General features: G+C 36.4%; 1 long non-coding RNA gene across 1 annotated transcript in view; it reads right to left on the bottom strand.

Moving 5' to 3' along the window:
* Positions 1–12479, bottom strand: part of LOC109453500 (uncharacterized) — a 311169-nt gene that overhangs the window by 211232 nt on the left and 87458 nt on the right. The window contains exon 7 of the long non-coding RNA XR_012496936.1: positions 2213–2271. This is a non-coding gene — a long non-coding RNA (uncharacterized LOC109453500). The remainder of the gene's footprint in view (positions 1–2212; positions 2272–12479) is intronic.

Raw genomic sequence — 12479 nt, 5'->3', positions numbered from 1 at the left:
CTTTCCATGACTGGTTCTTATCTCATTTTTCATATCTTAGATGAAAGCCAGGGATGGCCTTTCTAACCACCTTTTCTTTCCACCAACATTATTCTCCATCTCTGCATATTGCTTTTTTTGTAACACTTAAGAAAATGTATTTATGTGGTGCTTTGCTTGTTTGCCTTTTCACTCATTTATGGTCTTTCCTCTCCACTGAAAACTTCATTAGGACATGGACAATTTATGTCTCGTTTACTGGAGGCTATGCCACACCTAAGACAATGCTTGGCACACCATTCATTCAATAAATATTTTAAAAGTATTTAAAATGTATAATATTTGATCACCATATATTATTATAGTTTATATATTATTGTATGTTAAGTACATCGAAATAAATTACTGTACTATTATATATTAAATATTCACTATAAAATAGTTAAATTAATTTAACAATGTATATATGAGTAAAGAAGGAAATTCCAGACAAAGCTTCAATAGAATGATAAAACAGAATATAAAACGTTAATCCCTTAAACTCTAGGTAGACTGGCGCTTAAATTATCCTGAATGAGTTTCTAGCCATTTCTGAAAAATAGAAAATATTTATGTAAAGACATATGTAGGTGAATGTAGTTTTCTGGGAAAAAATATCCAGGGATACAAATGAAAGTCAGTTTGCAACCTTCTATGTTATGAGTCTGGTCTTCAGGGATCTTTCAACTTCATTTTCCTGAATCAAGTAGCTCAGCTATTTGAAGTAAGCATATGTATTTTTAAGTGGTTATTCAAACTGAATTTCCTGAATATTTTAGGGTTTAGTGCTCACTAAATGTTATATAGAACGAGGAAGAAATGGATAGTAAAATTGCAGGGACTCGCCAAAGCATTAACATTTTATTCTTCTGTGGGCAAGCAAATAGCATAAAGTATATTTACATAAGGCAGAAGAGTGGCTTAGAATATATAAGTCATCCACATGCCTGAAGTATGCTCAGGATATAGTGAAAACTTGATTGCTTCTGTTGATGTATCATAAAACAGAAGATTAAAATAATGTTGACTAATACATCTAAACAATGTTCTTTCTTAAAAGTGGTGTAGTGGCCTAAAGGATCTGTGTCTGCAATTTGTTTCTTGGCACCTTTTAAAATCTTCCAATAAATAGAAATTACTATTTTTTTAATCCACCTTCAAAACACCTTGGAACTTGATTTTCCATTAATGCAGTGAGTAAGCTTGGGAAATTTCACCTTCAAAACCTGAGAGCATAAAAAAGGAACGGTTCAGAAGGTCTCTTTCTAAAGAGACCTAACTTGAACTTCTGTGACCAGATAACGCAATGAGATAAATCCCACCCAAGGCCTAGTTTTGACTGAGCTATTGAAATCATATTAATAAAACTAAACTGAAACATATAAAATAAAATATATTTACAAATTAGGTGGTATTTATCTAGAATATAATATATTTGTAAACTTTAGAAAGTTTGCGACAACAGTAGATAAAAGGCACTTTCATAATGAACTAATAATCTTGTTATCTTTTTAGCCTTAAATATATATAAACATTACAACTCAACAACAACAACAAAAAAGCTCTATTAAAAAAAATGAGCAAAGGACTTGAATACATATTTCTCCAAAGAAGACATGCAAATGGTTAATAAGCACATGAAAAGATGTCTAACATCACTGATTACAGGGAAATGCAAATCAAAACCGCAATGAGATACTGCTAAGGCACACCCATCAAGGTGGCTACTATCAACAAGAAAAACAAACAAGCAAACAAAAACAGAAAATAACAAGTGTTGACAAGGATATGGAGAAATTAGAAACCTTCACAGTTGGTAGGAATGTAAAATAGGGCTGCAGCTATGGAGAAGAGTATGTCAGTTTCTTAAAAAGCTAAAAGGTGAATAATCACATGATCCCCCTTCCCCACTTCTGGGTATATACCTGAGAGTATTAAAAGCTAGATCTGGAAAAGGTATTTGCATACTCATGTTTATAGCGGCATTTTTCACAATAGTTTAAAGGCAGAAGAAACCCAAGTGTCCACTGATGGATGGCTGAATAAACAAAATGTCATACATACAGTGTTATATTATTCGACTCTGAAAAAGAAAGAAATTCTGATACATGCTTCAACAGAATGAACTTTGAGGACATCGTGTTCAATGAAATAGCAAGACACAAAAGGACAAATATCGTATGATTCCACTTACGTGAGGTACCTTGCGTAGTGAAGTTCATAGACAGAAATCATAATGGCAGGTCCCAGGTCCTGGGGAGAGAGAAATGGGGATTTATTGTTTAATGGGCACAGAGTGTGAATTTTGCTAGATAAAAAAAGAGTTCTGTAGATAGATGTTGGTGATGGTAGAACAACAATATGAATATACCGCCACTGAATTGCACACTTAAAAATAGTTAGGATGGCTCATTTTATGCGATTAGTATTTTACCACAAAATTTAAAAAGCACAAAACATATATTGACATCATTTTTTGGTTTCTTTATGCTCATCTAAACTTTAAGACTGCGTCCATTTTACTCACCATGCTATCTCTGATTTTTAACACACACATTATGTATTCAATAAATAGTCATCGCTTAATTTGAAAACTGAGTGGGTCTCACATGATGCTCCTGAGAGTTGTATCATTTTCTGTCATTGGTAACTAAATAGAAAATGATGATGTAAGTGTCATACCTGGGAGTTCACTATCATCATGTCCTGTCAGAGACACAGTGATAGAACTCCCTGGTTTTATATTTTTGCTTCTCTATTTCAGACTATTATGTGCAAATAAAGACGGGCAAAGACTGGGGTGATTCTTGTGGTAACCTACATTTAGAACTATGATGATGTCCATCATTTGAACTATTCTCAAGTGAGTGATCCATAAATAGAACAGCTCTTTAGGGTGTTACACAGTAAGCCTGCCACTTTAAGCTTGTCAGGACTTTCAGAAATCCAGCTACAAGTTAAAAGAGAGCTGTGGGGGGAGAACTAAGAAGAGATGACAAAGAGAAGGATAATCATAATAAAGAAGGACCACATCAGCAAAGCAGAAAGATTTTAAGGTAGAAAAGGGTATAAAATTAATATTTAGAGAGCATCTAAATCCTGGGATTATGGTACATTTTTCGTATATCATCTCATTTAATTCTCACAAGAACCCTGCCAATCATAACCACCATTTTTGCAAATGAGAAAACCAGGATTCAGAGAAGATTACACACACACACACACACACACACACACACACACACACACACACACATATATATATATATATATATATATATATATGTAATCTTTTAGGTGATAGATTAGATCCAGGAAATATACACAAGTCTTAGTGATGTAAACTAGTATTGTTCCAGTCATGTAAACAGCCCCACTTCACAGGTGGTGGTCAGAGAAGGGAAAGGACTTTGAAGATTTAAAGATTCTATGGGTAACGGGGGCGGGAGGTGGGGGGTGGGAGGTGAGGGTAAGGGAGATCGAATATATGGTGATGGAAGGAGAACTGACTCTGGGTGGTGAACACACAATGGGATTTATAGATGATGTAATACAGAATTGTACACCTGAAATCTATGTAATTTTACTAACAATTGTCACCCCAATAAATTTAATTAAAAAAAAAAAAAAAGATTCTATGGAAGAGGGATTTTTAATTATGCAATCAGTATTTCAAACCAGCAAGTGCTTTCCAGTTGTACCTGCATTCAGTGATCATAATGATAAAAAATAACTACCAAGTAAAAGTGTTTATATATGCACATACACGAGGAAGTGCACCTCAAACAGGCAGGAAGCTGTATTCTCTGCCTATGTACAAGCAGGAATTGTAGCACAGCTTTTATATAGAAACCTGGTTGGTGAGGGTTAACTCAATCATTAGACACTTTAAAATGTGGTCCCTAAAAATCTGTAAGATTACACAGTGATCCCCTTTTCGTTCTATTCCCATCTTTCATTCGTTCCTAGTTTACTTTTTTCTCTCCTCTTCCTACTTTTCTTCCCACTCCATTCTCTGTACTTTTCTTTCACAGAAGTAAACTTCTTCACCTTTACCAAACTCAGGCAACTTTTCCCTATACAGAGGCAGCAGCAGGCAGCTTTACCACCAAGTGAGGTGGAAATTTTATATGTCAAACAGGCTGGTGGGAAGGGTCCCTGGAGTCAGAAGAAGATGAACGATGCCTCTCTGTGTGCACTGCCTTGCTTCACAGCAGCTCGCAGAGTGAGCATTCATTTTCTGCAGGGGCATTGCTACAAAGCACATTTCTGGAACATTCTTAAATGTTCAAGTGAAACCTCAGTCTTCTAGCAAGTCTCTCTCAGGCATGGAGAGATGAGTTTAGGCTATGACAAGCAGAAAACTAACTTTGAAGTATTTCTTACTTATGTTTTCTCCATGTCCTTATTTGTCTTTTTTAAAGTAGAAAGCAAAAGGGAAGGGACAACAGTGTAACCATTGCATGAGAGCTTGAAGAAAGAACTCATTTCACAAAAGAGACACTACAACTAGGCAAAGCAGAAAATGTGAGCCTTAGAGCTAGCAAACACAGGCTCACTTTCCATCCTACCCAGCCCTCTACAATGACCTGGAACAATATACATAATCTTGATCCAGACCCCGTCGCCCTTTTGAGGGGTGGGGGTGAGAGAGGCATATGTTGATTTTTCCAAACTACTCGCCATCCACTTAGCAGAGTTGGCAGAATAGTGAGATGGTATAATCATCTGAAAGCACTATCTTCCTACCTCTTAATGACATAGGGAGTATATTCGTGACAGTAATCTGGGTTTTCCTGAAATCCTGTAGAGTTGAAAACTTTAATAATTTAGACCATAGGTATGATAGACACAGGCAGTAGTAAACAGCTTTTAAAGATAAATTGATTTTTTTCTCACATCTGAAAAACATGAATGTCACTTGTCCTGATCAAAGGTGATTGTTGTTTTTCATTTGTCATAGGATCTAAAATAAAATTCTTTGTATGCAATTAGGTAATAGCAATGCCCTGCAATTTAGTACATTTGCTTCACAGTCTCCTTTAAAAATGTCTATCATACCTCAACCTGTTATGGATGATTTTATGAAAACCTTACCGATGAAGTATATAATTTGGGAAGAAATTTATTAAATAAAATAATAGTGGACTAGTGTTTAATGGGATAGTAACATGGAACATATTTTTAAAGTTATTTCCATGTAACGATTTATTTAAATTATTTAGCCTATAAACCACTATAGCAACTTAGATATATAGTATATGTGTTTGTTTTCTATAGCTGCTTTAACAAATGATCACAAATTGGATGGCTTAAAACAACACAAATTTATTATTTTACAGTTATATAGATTAGAAGACCAACAGAGATCTCACTGGACTCAGATCCACATGCTGGCAGAGCTGTGTTCCAATCTGGAGGTTGTAGGAGAGAATCTATTTTACTTCATTCTCCACCTTCTAGAAGCTACCTACATTCCTGGGTTCATGGAATTTTCATTTTCAAAGCCATCAACTGCGGGTCCAGTCCCTCTTACATGACTACCTCTGGTTCTCTCTTCTCTTTTCCCCATTTAAAGAGTCATGTGACTAAACTGGGTCCACCGAGCTAATCCACAATAGTCTCGCTATCTCAAGGTCAGCTGATCAGCAATCTGAATTGTAACATTCACAGGTTACAGAGACTAGGATGTGGACATCTTTCGGGGACTATTATTCTGCTTTACCATGGCATGTAATCATTTATAGCTGAATGTAATAGTTTATTGTTACTATCCTAGATCTATTATACTGTTTATGTATCTAAAATACAGATTAAATAACATATGATATATAGGATTATATATTCCATACATTATGATACAGTTTATAATAATTTGAATTATGTAATATTACATGAGCATTTCTCCTATGTATCCCAGTCAAGATAATTTCTCCTCATGCTATATTTAACAGTGGGATTTTAAAAAAGGATAAGAGATACAGCAATAAGTAGGAGGGGTAAATTATCAATTTTAAATGGCTGGATGCTCCCTGACTGAAATCACTGCCAGGGAGTGAACTATGCAATTTGGGAAAAATCAGAACTTTTCTATACTTGGCAAATCTGAACTCCATGAAAATCTCAATGCGATAAACTGAGACCAAAGGCTGGAATTGGCCCCAGGCTTTTGTAGGAACCCAGACCCAAAATTTGTGTGTCGTGAGTCCTGAGAGAACTAGTTCAGATTTGGCCTCCAGAATGTGGTGATACTTACCGTTTCCCTGAAAATAAGACTTAACTGGAAAATAAGCCCTAGCATGATTTTTCAGGATGACATCCCCTGAACATAAGCCCTAATGAGTCTTTTGCAGCAAAAATTAATATAAGACCTGGTCTTATTTTCAGGGAAACACGGTGAGTGGCACTCTTTTATACATTGAGCACTAAGGAGGGCTATGTCATATTCCAAACAGCTGCCATGTGTCAGATACTTTTCAAAGGAGTTATGTAGTCCATCACTATTAATACAGATATTGCAACATTTTACTTGCAGAATTTTGTATGCATAGTTTTGTCCTCTCCACAGTCCTCAAAATAGACATCTTTGTCCCTCTTATAAAGATGAGGAAACCGAGGCTCAGTGAGTAATGCAGCAGGGATTTGAATACTGGCTCTTTAGATCCCAAAGCATCATATTCTTTCCCTTACATCACATTGAGTTTCCAATCCAAACTCATGACACATCATTAAAAGCAGGGAACTAAAGGAGAAGTCACTTATAAATTTAAATTGTACTGAATATAATTTTTGAATAACTGTTAACTTCAAATAATACAGTTCTCAGGTTGATGTAATTGGAAATTTCCAGGGTGATCTCAAGGTTTAATTTCATCCCTCTTTTACTTCAGGTGTCTAAGTGGGTGAGTGTAATAGACTGAATAACGACCTCCCCAAAATGTACACGTCCTAATCCCTGGAACCTGTAAATGTGTTATGTTATATGACTAAGGAAAATTAAGGTTGCAGATAAAATTACATTTGCTAATCGTAATGCAGAAATTATACTGGATTATCTGGGTGTGCACAATGTAAACACAAGTGGCCTCCATCGGGAAGAGGGAGGCAGACGTGTCAGAATTAGAGAGGGACTTGACTGACCATTTTTTCATTGAGGGTGAAAGAGATTCACAAACCAACGAATGTGGGCAGTGACTAGAAGCTGAGAAAGGCCAGGAAACAGATTCTCCCCTAGAACCTCTAGAATGGAATGCAGGAGAGCTGACACTTATATTCTAGTCCAGTCGGACCTATGTTGGACTTTTAACCTCCAGAACTGTAAGATGATAAATTTGTGTTGTTTTAAGCCTCTAAAAGTTTGTGGTAATTTGTTACAGCAGCAATGGCAAACTAATACAGTGGGTATTAATTAGATCCACTCAGGTAAAAGAACCAGACACTCTAAAGGGACTGTGGAAGCTTGTTCTTAATATGTGACTTAGAAGCTCATCTGTGAAGGAGAAAATGGCATATATGTGGTGATTCTAGACCTAGTGGCGGGAAGAAGAAAGAAGTAGAAGGATATTAGTTGGGCTCCTTGGGAGTTAAAAAATTATCTTTTTTTTTGTATATTATAATTTAATAACTTGTTTAGTCTTTTCTTGTTTATATCTTAATCTCAATATAAAGAAAAATTTTGTCTTTATTTTTTGCATTCTGTATAATAGTAAGAGATGCATACTTAGAAATCATTAATATAAAACAATTTTTAAAACTGTGGTTACAGCTTCAGTATTCTACTTACCTTTCGAATATTCAAATATTTGATTTGAATATTCAATATTGGAAATGTTCAATTTCCAGATTTATGTTCTAGTTCATCTGAAATAACTTGGGCTAGATGTTAACAGTACAGTGCTGGACTCTATTGCCCAGTAAACTGAAAACTAAAAATCCAATTGAGGGTCTCACTCTCTATGCTTCTTTATAAAGGTATATTTTTCTCTTCTCAGGGATACCTTGAATTGCTTTTTAAAAATTATCTTAAAGAGATATTATTTCAGGAAAAATGTTCCCCCTAAATATAAAAGGAATAGCTGAGCAAAGCCTACATCTAAGATAGTATAAGAGTCATAGACACAATGAGCTGTCTTTACCTGAACAGCACTCTTAGCGGAAATATGTAACTATAAAGCATATAAACCTAAATACTAAGGTTCCACAATTAAGAGGGGGTTCATTTTGTGGTTAATCATTTGTTGAAAATAATCGAAGATGGAAAAGGGTGGAAAGTTTTAAAACAAAAGAAGAGTTAATAAAAAGGGGGGGTGGGGGATAACGTCCCCATGGAGATGTATCTGGCAGTGCTAACAAATACCTCCACAGCCCTGATTTCCCTTGTGAGCTCAGAGCACTAGGTCTGGGCAGCCGAACCAGAATGGATGACAATAATTAGATTCTGATGAGTGAAGGACCCACACGAGGGCCAATGTTTCTGGAGGAGTTAATGAAAGGAGAGGAAATCTCCTGATTTCACAAGGATGTAAAATGGATGCAGAGTCTCCAAGAGTTTTTTTGTGTTTTTTAAATGACTGACTTCTTCCTACTCACCTAACAGCACATTTAGAGGGGGAAATATCTTGCACACAGAAAATTGATCACAACTGGAGAATTTTAATATGTGCATACTTCCAGTAGTAAGATTCAGGAGCACCCAGAGCTATTATTCAAAGTCAGTATCAGACCATTTAATTTTCTGCTTCAGTTCCTTTCTGCTTCTCCCCCTCCAATCCCAGCCTAATGGCCATACACCATCTTCTCCTTTTGCTGTCTTTCTGCCTCTTTTAAGCACTGTTTGTACTCTGAATAGAGTTTTATGACTGACATCTCCAGGTACAGTATCTATTCTCCTTAATGAAACCCTAGTTGCAGTGAGTGCTAATAGCTCAACAAGCATTTTACAGCCCTTATAAAGAACGAGTGTAGAGTGGACGTGAATGTACTTAGCACACAGCTTGGTAAATAGAAAATGGGACATGGGCGGTACAGTTACAGCTGTGAATGATTTGTGGCGACTTTCATGTCAGCTGGTTTTTCTCTTTTGTCCCTTACTGGAAGCCCCAGAATCCATTTTAAGTTAATTCTAAAAGCTAAGTCTGAAACAAATTGTATAGTGACAGGTGAAAAATGTAAGTGGAAAAATGCTGCCAGGGGCTACAGTATGCGTTAATCCACTTGGACAAAAGGCAGTGTAAATGTCTGAAAATACAGCCGTTTTCTTTTAACTGCCTAGGCACCCCCCCCCCTTTTTTTTTGCTCCTTTTGATAATCATATCCTGATTCATCTGGTATTACAATTGCTTTCTACAATTTCCTCTTACCCGTACCTCCACTTCCAAGTTGAGAGACTTCATTTTTTTTTCTTTCCTTTTGCTTTTCTACGGATTCATTTCTGATTTAGCATTTGTGTCTAAGAATACAACTTATTGGGTTGTAGGTGAACAGACCCAGGTATATGCAGTAACTGAACTAATAATACAACCAGCTGTTCCTACTATTAGCCTAGCAGCTGTCTCTTACTCAGTTCATCCTGGTGCATAAACTTTGCAAGTTTAAAAAAAAAAGAACGGTAAAAGGAAAAATGAACATGCTTTTAGAGCTACTGTTCTGGGAAGAGATTGAATAGAGAATGTCTGAATATCAAAGAATCATGCATGCACTTATATTGTGAAATCTGGTAGTGCTCTATTTCAAGGACAAGGTGGTATCTGCAAGGGAACTGGTTGTGTGCTCCACAGATGCAGAGGCCACTTTCAGAATTCTAAACTTCGGGGGAACTTTTCAGTGCTGTGAGCAGTTCATTAGCTTTTCAACTGCAAACAACTGATTCTTTTCAACACACAAATCACGAAAGAACATGACTTTGAAGTAAGTAGCTAATCCCATGACATATCCATCATTTCGTATCAAATAAAACTCAGCTAAGGACAAGCATGCAAGTACAGGTGTCAGTTAATAAAGAATAAATTGAGATTGTGAGTCTCATAGTCAAGATTATATTGAAACGATGGCATTAATAGTTATTAAATTAAGACAGGTTACTTGGATTTTTTATAAGATATTAGGATCATCCTTTACCATTATAATGTTTCCATAGCAACAATAGAGCATTATAATGTTCACTTGGATCACAGCAGTTATTTATTATGATACATATCACTATAATTATTTGAAAATTATCTGAATAATAGTTACCATTTGAGTGCCTAATAAATGCCTAATATTTAACTTAACCCTCATAAAGTTTGTGTCCCAACCCCCATTTTACAAAAGAAGAAACTCTGGCTCTGAGAGTTGAAATAACTGGCATTCAGTCACAAGACTGTGAGTGGCAGGGCTGGGATTCCAACCTCATTCCACGAAATTCAAGGGCCCATGCATGCTCCCGCCCTTCTGCTATGGACTTCCTACTATAATGTTGTTATAGACTGAATTGCATTTCCCTCCCAAAAAACGTATGTTCAAGTTCAAGTATTTACTCTCACTACCTCAGAATGTGACCTTATTTGAAAATAGGGTCTTTATAGAGGTAATTAAGATGAAGTCATTAACGTCAGCCCTAGTCCAGTGTGACTGGTATCCTCATTTAAAAAGTGAGATTTGTACACAGACACATGCATACAGGGAGAATGTCATGTGAAAATGAAATCAGAGATCAGAGTGATGAGTCTATAAGTGAAGGAACTCTGAAGATTGCCGGCAAAGCCCCGGAAGCAGAGAGGCACGAACAGATTCTCCCTCACAGCCCTCAGAAGGAACCAACCCACACCTTCATCTCAGACCACTAGCCTCCAAAACTCAAAGATAATGAAAGCATTGTTTAAACTATCTAATTTGTGCTATTTTGTTATGGCAGCCCTAGGAAACTAATACATTAAAATAGAAAAATAAATACGTAAAACACAAATATGTATAAAATATAATGTAATATGTTCTTTGCATTAGTTATTTTTATTTATAAACGTTTACAATATTTTCCATTATATTTAATTTGAATAAGTTTTTTAGACAGTTTTAGAAATTAACTTGTTGACAAGGAATCTAAATACAAGAAGAAATGAAATCAGTGAATAAAACATGGAAACACAAGGAAAGAATCAAACATAATAAAGATCAATTAGCTCCTTTTTATGTAGCTGCTGTAAGACACGAACCTCTCTACACCCATTCCCCACTTCCTAACAAATAATGTATAAAGGCACATTCAACAACAGCCGAGGTTGAATTCCTGCTCACCTAACAATACTAGTTAGGTGAATAGGTCAGTGGGGAGAACTTTCCTCCCATTTTGGGTCCCCTGGCTGACAAAGTCCCTGCGCTCTTCAATCTGTGGTCTTCTAAGGTCATCCTGGAGTTTCTCTCCCTTCTGTCAGCCACAGGGGAAAACAGAATGGAGTGCTCATGGGAGTTCTATTGAAGTTAGACCTGAAAGTAAAACACATCACTTCCACTCACATTCTGATCATCAGGCCATGCTTAATTGTAAGGGAGCTTGGGAAATGTTGTTTGTCTGCCGTAAAAAGAAAGAACATGGATTTTGGTGAATAGGTAACAATTTCTGACACAAATAAGCAGACCCTCATTGATGCCTGGAAATCCTGATTCATTTTCCTAGTCCATTCCATCTCACTTCCTCCTACATGACAGAGCTTCACCTCCCTCCTCAATCTCCAGCCCTTCCCTCCGAGGTCTTACTTCATGATGACAACGTTGTTTCCAATTTCATAACCTCCCACTGTCCTATTTGCCAACTGACCAGCCTCTGTACCCACACACTCAGGCATTTATCCTGTTACTGTAGATGATCTCCCCACAGCCATGTCTAAGGCAAACCCTCTGGTTCCTCCTTCAAGGTACAACCCTTCACTTCTTGCCTTCTCAAGTACATTACTCCAACAAGTCTCTTTTCCCTCCGGATTCATACATTTCTCTCTATCTATGGGATGATTCCCATAATTAATCAAATACAAAATAATCTCTCTGACTAAAAATATTAATTTACTGTCTCATTTTTCTACCACACTTTATAGGAGTTTGCTCAAAAGCGTTAATTATGCTCCCCATCTCTAAACCCATTCCTTCCATACATTTTGAAATACACTCCAGTCATTCTTACCACTATAAAAAAAGATCTAGTCAAAATAAAAAATTAATCCCCCTGCTATAACTAATAGTCAGTACAGCAGTACTTAACACACTTCATTACCATCTCCTTCTTGAAACACTTGCTTCACTTGGCTTCCAGAATGACATCCTTGCTGGTTCTCTACCTAGCTCCTTTGCTGCTCTTCTTTGTCTGCTCTCTAAACATTGGAAAGCCATGTCTAAATTCGCATTCTCTGATCTCTCCTCTATCAAGTGTGTCCTCCTCAATGATGTGTGCTAATTTCATGACTCAAAATCCATCTAAATGATGATGATGT

This window comes from Rhinolophus sinicus, linkage group LG05, assembly GCF_036562045.2.
Source record: "Rhinolophus sinicus isolate RSC01 linkage group LG05, ASM3656204v1, whole genome shotgun sequence".
Lineage (NCBI taxonomy): Eukaryota > Metazoa > Chordata > Mammalia > Chiroptera > Rhinolophidae > Rhinolophus > Rhinolophus sinicus.
This window is presented reverse-complemented; position numbering and strand designations above follow the sequence as displayed.